This window comes from Amphiura filiformis, chromosome 16 (genome assembly GCF_039555335.1).
Source record: "Amphiura filiformis chromosome 16, Afil_fr2py, whole genome shotgun sequence".
NCBI lineage: Eukaryota > Metazoa > Echinodermata > Ophiuroidea > Amphilepidida > Amphiuridae > Amphiura > Amphiura filiformis.
Window position 1 is genome coordinate 59,642,816 of NC_092643.1, and position 6,801 is coordinate 59,649,616.

Sequence of the window (6,801 nt, forward strand, 5' to 3'; positions counted from 1 at the left end):
GAACTGTAAAGAGGGATCAGTATAGAACTCTAATGAGAATTTTTTTAAGGAGGATGCTCGATACAAGAGACAACAACATGTTTTTGAAGACCTATAGTCTAGAAGGCCATTGGTACCAAGATTGCCATTTTGATTTCGGAAAATTTGGAAATTGTTGCTGTTTTGACCATCCTCATTAAATTCCTTGTCCACACATATATCTGTAAGTCATTACAAAATTAGAAAGAGACCATGATTGGGCTATTGCAGATGAAATCCATATGCCACCTATGGAAGACCTGACCTTTATCTCCCACACAGGGGGTGTGAATTTCAAATGGGGTTACATAAATGGGTGACTCCATTTTGAAATCTACACCCCCTGTGTGGGAGATTAAGATCATGTCTTCCATAGGGGGTGTCTGGATTTCAACTGGAATAGCCCATTATCTTTTTCATGTTGCTGTAACATGTGATTTTAAGTCGTGTGTCCGTCTGTCAGTCAGTCTGTGTGGCTGTATGTCTGTCCGTCCGTCCGTCAACAATTCGGTCTCATATGAACAGGTCAAATCCTATTACAACCATTATTATGTTTGATGAATCCAAGTGTGTGAAAATATTGGATCCAAAGCATAATAATGATTAAATTGGATGCTTTGCGCCCAATATTTATTGGTCTCGCTATGAGTTTTGAAATATTGGACTCGACATTTTTAAAACTCATAGCGAGACCAATAAATAATATGGGCTCAATAGATCCAATTTTATATCAAACTTGGGTCATATGGGAACTTTGATGACAAGTTATATGTGATGTGCATTTTTTATCGCCAGTGTTATCAATTTTAATTTTTGTTTGTTTGTATTTTACACAGGCCCAGATGAGGCATCACAATCACCTGCAACAACAAATTCATCAGCAGCTTTAAAAGTACCAGGAATTACTACTACACCAAATCACCTTGCCTTTGCACTGAACCTGCATTCAAAACCCCCGATTCACGTACCCAGGGAAAACCATCGCAATTTCTCTCCCCCTCAGGCACAGCATCCAAAGATGCAACCATCAACTACCCCCCATGATAAAATGGTACAACCATTACAAAACAGACAATTGTTTGATGCAAAAGACATTAAGAAGGAACCATTATCAGCGGAAAGGGGTGAGAGAAAAAGTTGTAATACTGAACAAAGTCCAAGACTATCTTCTTTCTCGACGGCAGCCATTTTGTCGTAAATGCGTCTTCTAGGTCGAAACCTCCAGGTTTTGAAGGATTTGCACAGGAGTTCCATCAATCAGTGCTTCGGTCAACACAAGAAGCTTTAGCCAGTCAAAGAGCAGCAAGTGAGTATGAACTTTAAATAATAATGGTGGATCCCTGGAGGGCAAAATAGTCATTGGATTAAAAGAGTGTTTATGCTGTGCCGAAGTGCATGCACAAATCTGTGTAATGCTTGTAGCTTAAGTTATAGATGCAAATTATTGTTTTATTTTGGGCTCAGATGTGCTATTTGCCCTCCATGAGCAAAAAACCAATATGGCAGATTTACCAATGCATTAAGGACAGACAGGGGCGTAGCAAGAGCCTGGGGACATGGGCCATGGACACAAAGTCAAGGAGCAGTGCTGGGCCCTTTTAACATCTCTTTTATCAGCCCTTATTTCATTTTTGCTTTTGCTCAGGGCCCCTGAACCCTCTGGGCCCCTGGACTTAGTCCACCCTGTCCATTCGCTTGCTACAGCCCTGACTGGATAGGACAGTTCTGGGTCACTCCTCTTTTTGTCTAATATATCTGTATAATATGCTGAAAATCTCCATTTAGAATTAGAAATAATGGTATCCAGTGTTTACTCAGAGGCTGTATGTTTTTGGCCCAGTGAAAATTATATTTGGCACACACAAATTTGCAGTACTCTATTACAATTAGTCAATTTGAGCAATTACTGAGCCAAAATTGAGCCAATTTGGGAGAAAATGCTTGGTGCACACAATTTTCAGAGAGAGTAGAAATAAACACTAATGATATCTGAGATAATGATTGTTTTCATCTCACTGAAAGCAATTACAAAATAATTAGTACTTCTTTTTGGCTGTAACTCTCAATGGGTTACGCCATTTGAAACCTGCCATACCTCTGTGGAAGATTTAAGAAGAGTCTTCCACAGAGGGAGTATATTTTTCAATGGAATCTGCTAGGGTAAATAATTTTGAACCCATATTCCCTTTGTATGTGGCTTTACCTGTATCGTCCACAACAGGAGCGAGTATTTCAAATGGAAGTTACCCAATTGTCTGTTTTATTTGAAACCCATACTCCCATGTTGTTTAATGGTTTGTGGAATGATGTGGGCCGTAGTGGTCAGCGACAACCTGTAAAGTGTGCTGAGGCTTGTGGATCAACGTCTAGGCGTTGTGCCTGTGCGTAGCGCACTATAAATCACTGCGCTTTTTTTTTTTTTTTTTTTCCTTTTTTGGAAAACTTCCACATCCACAATCTCCCACAGAGCTGGTGTGGATTTCAAATGAAATAGGCCAATAGATTTGAGCAAGAAAGGATTCATTCGCACATTTCGCAGTCTGGTAGCAAAGACATGTCACTAATCTAATCAATTTATTTCTTCTGTTCTTACAGGTCAAAGTGCGAGGTCATCCGATTCTCCACGACGAGAGATGCATATGAACCTGCCATCATCTCAGTCACCGTTAATGTTAGGTAGTTCAAGTAGTAGCAGCTGTGTAGGAAAAATGTACAACAAAGCGCCACCGTTCATGTGGCCGGGGGTTGAGGGCGTCATGGATGCGTACCAAAGACACGTGGCAGGTAAGGCATCTTAGAAGTAACTTGGTGTAATTCTGGGACTATTATACCGTGGGGGGATAAGATGCGTACACAATAATGCTGTTCATCAGTGTCTCAGCCTCCATTTTTCAGAATTAAGTTTACCATCTTCCAGATAAAATACTGCTAATTCCCCAAATTAAAAGGGCATTTTATGATCCACAGCATCATCCCCCCACTTTTCTCAAAAAAAGTTGAGATTTATATATCGATCACTGGAAACCTCTGGCTACATAATGTTTATGTACAAAACATTTCTTGCAGATTAATTCGTTTAGCAGAGATATTGTGATATTTGAATTTTGTTCTGGTATACCAGAACGAAATTACAACGCATTGTCTATGGAGCAGTGAAATACACATAATCATGCATAACTCACAAGCGCAAAATCGGAATCAACTGAAATTTTGGGAATAAGCTTTTTTCGTGGATATCTTCTGAAAATGTCATAAAAAGAGGATGCTAGGATCACGAAATACTCCCTTTAAGTGCCAAATAACATGGAAAACATGTTAAAGTACACATATAAACTATTGCATAGGTGCTATCATTATGTTTGTGGGACTAGTTTGAGGAACAAGTTAGATGGAAAGGTTGTCAAATTCGGAAACCTTGTTCAATTTGCTCATTGCAGATATGCTGCATTGCCTTTTAAAGGCCAATATTCCCAAAGGAGATTTGTTTTTAGAGTATGGTAAATATTTATATTTATACATTTTTCTTGTTTTCAGACCAATTACTAGAGAGACGGATCTTACAGGACCAACTAGGCAGATTACAAGTAAGAAACAAAGATATGACAGGGGTTGCTGACCAACTCAGACTCAGGGTCAATGTAAGTTGTCTGTCTGTCTGTCTGTTTATTTGTTTGTTTGTATGTCATGACCCAAGGGTGGGTGACCTATGTACTTTGACCTTTTTCCTAAGGATGCTATAGTGTGTCTCGTCTCAAAGTTGAGAGAAACTCCATTTTGGATTTTACAGTGGCAGATTCGCATCGGTGCGTTTATGAGGTTGCGTCGCCAGCATACGGACAAATCCCCTTTCTAAGCGTGTGTATACGCCCACAGGATTAGGTTAGTGGGCGTGATTTGAATCTGCCACTGCAAAATCAAACATGGCGTAACTCTCAACTTGAGACAAGACAGACTATATACTGCTTTTTCTGCATTTGATTGTCAACACATCAAGGTAGATTTTTGGATTACATCACGCTATGTTGAAGGTTTGCTATGTCAAAGGTCGATATAGCGATCCTTATTTCATATTCAACATAGCGAACCGTATTTTTCATAGCAAAACCTCTGGTATAGGGTATAGGAAAATACCAGTTTGATATAGCCAACATTCGATATAGCGAACCTTCGATGGCTTTTTTTGTGTTCCTGACTTATTTGTCGTCTTGAAACACTCGCTTGTGTATGTTAGCGATTTAAGCCAACCCTAGTTATTTGATGCTGTGTCTAGTGAAATGCGCATTGGCCTTGTTGATTACTGCACTAAAGAAAAGGTGTAGGTAGCATTCGTACTGGGCTGAATCCAGGTTGTTTGAGTGAGTCGGATTAAAACCAACCATACTTTGTTTGTCACATAATAGGCAACATTTATTTAGTTTTTTGTCAATTTATTCATAAATGAAGTTCTAAATTTGCATCACAAAAACTTCTTATTCATACATTTGGCATAGAGTTTTGCCTATTATGTGCAAGTTTAAACTACCTGGTGCTATCACCCTGGTTTTAGGTTATTATTTATTTCATTATTTATTTAACTTCTTGATTTGGTGTTAAATGAAATTTTTAAAGTTGCAATTTCAACAAACAGCAAAATTGTGCTATGCATCTACCAGGCCCAAGTATGCAAGACTTACAGATAAAGTCACGTGATGAGTTTATGAATTGTAAAATTTTTTATCAGTTTACGTTTGGTCGAATCACTTGCAGAGTATATTACCACACTTATACCTTTTTCAGAAATGCAGAAATCTGATTTTTGATTTGTGTTAGATTTTCTGATAAAGCAAATTATCAATAATGCCTTTTAATAATAATTTGACAAAAATGATGCTTTGACCTATTTTTGTAGTTTGACTTATTTTGGTATGTATGTATGTTTGTTTGTTTCTTACAGGATTTGCATGACAGAAAGCAAGTTCTTCACCATGAACAGGATAGGTATATGCGGGATTTACATTTCCTTAAGCAATCTGTGTTGGATTTACGCAAGTAAAAAAAAAGCGATTCACGTCAACCAATCATCAATCAGAATGCCCATATTTCAAGGTTCAGAAATCAAGTGTTAATGAGGTTGCTGCTTGAATGTGTACCAAAAAGATTACACTTCATACAGAGACTGGACTTTGCTATGCTTTTGGGTGTCATACATGTTGGGCAAAAAATTGTACTTGCCAATTATTTTGACCTGTGTCTTGCAATTATTTGATCCGCAACATGTACTTATTTGCATTCCAGGTGTATTGCATTGTGGCAATAGCGCATGCACAAAACCTTTGTATGCTCATTCTTAAAGATGCCAATTATCAATTGATTTCGGGTACTATTTTAGCCCCCATGTATGACTCCCCAATATAGCATACCATAACAGTATCCAAAGGGCTGCTCCAAGTCTGGACTCAGTACATATAATATGCGACATGGACACCAGCAACATGGCAGTATTGGATTTGGGACAAAAATGTGACAACACTCTCGTACAAATTGGGAGTGGCTTTCATTTTCACACTCAGAACCTCTATTATAGTCTGTTACTACAGAGGGCCACAGATCTAGTCCTGCTGAGACGCTGTACTCACACACCTGAAGCTACTCCGGTCTAACTGTCGGAGAATACATTTCTGTATTTATAATTCAGAAGAGGTTGTTTAAGACATCTGCTTAGTAACACACAGAATCATAGCTACAAAATGACAGTATTATCTTACGTTCTCTCCAGCCAGCCTTACAGAGGATATGTCAGTGCTTTTGGTATATTAAACCAGAGAAAAATGGCTGCACAATTATGATATTACTGGAGCTGGTTTTTAGTAACTTATTGACATTTAATCATTCACTAACTTATGAATATTATAGTGGACCTGAGTGCAATTTTCTGACTTTCAATTTATTTTTTTATGTCAGACTTTCAATGCAACAAACAAAACATTTAAAAAAAAGTACACAGCATAACTTAAGTATCTTATTACCCGGTGACTATTCAAAACCCCTGGTGATCTTTCAGTGTTTCTAGTAAGTTTTAGATGTAGACATTTTGAGGCAACTCTAGTTGTTACAGTCACAGCACTGTGCATTTTGTATATAACACATGGTGTTATTTTTTAAGGAAAAAAAACATGAGTATTTAATTATTATTGTTGTGCTGCTTCTTAGGCTATAAACACACTATTTGCAAGTTGTGTTTTTAAACTAAATAAAGTTTTAAATTATTGGTAATATATACCTCATTGTTAATTTATTGAATCTCCCAAAGGGAGGATATCATTGTGTTTTTAGGATTCAAATTGTTTGTGCTCTTTTGACAAAATTAGGTGAACAAGATGGCATTGAGGTCAAATGTCATAGGTCAACGTAAAAGGTGCATCTGAAACACAAGTTGTATATTTTTTTTAAAATTAACATTCATGGAATGTGTTACTTAGATGTCAGTGCTAACCTCTTACGATATTTTGACTATCTGACGTTTGACACAAACTCTCAGTTGTGGTGCCATAGGGGCATTGGGATATTATCCCCCGGTCTTTGGCTTTGCCAACTAGTTTCCCCTCAATCCCCCCCCTTGGTACCACCACTGGAAGCTCTTTGCTATTTTGTCACATGACTTTGACATTGTGCACACCATATGTTTCTCACCATGTATAAACTGCACTTGGGAAGTAGGTGGAATAATAACGAAGATATTAGTTACATTTTTGGGCCTTAGCGGTTGAAACAATATAAGCTAACTAGCTAAAATGGGCTATTCTA

General features: G+C 37.8%; 1 pseudogene; it reads left to right on the top strand.

The window, feature by feature from the left end:
* The window catches only part of LOC140172775 (uncharacterized), a 403,962-nt pseudogene extending 397,378 nt beyond the window's left edge, over positions 1–6,584 (top strand).
* Positions 6,585–6,801: the final 217 nt, after the last annotated feature.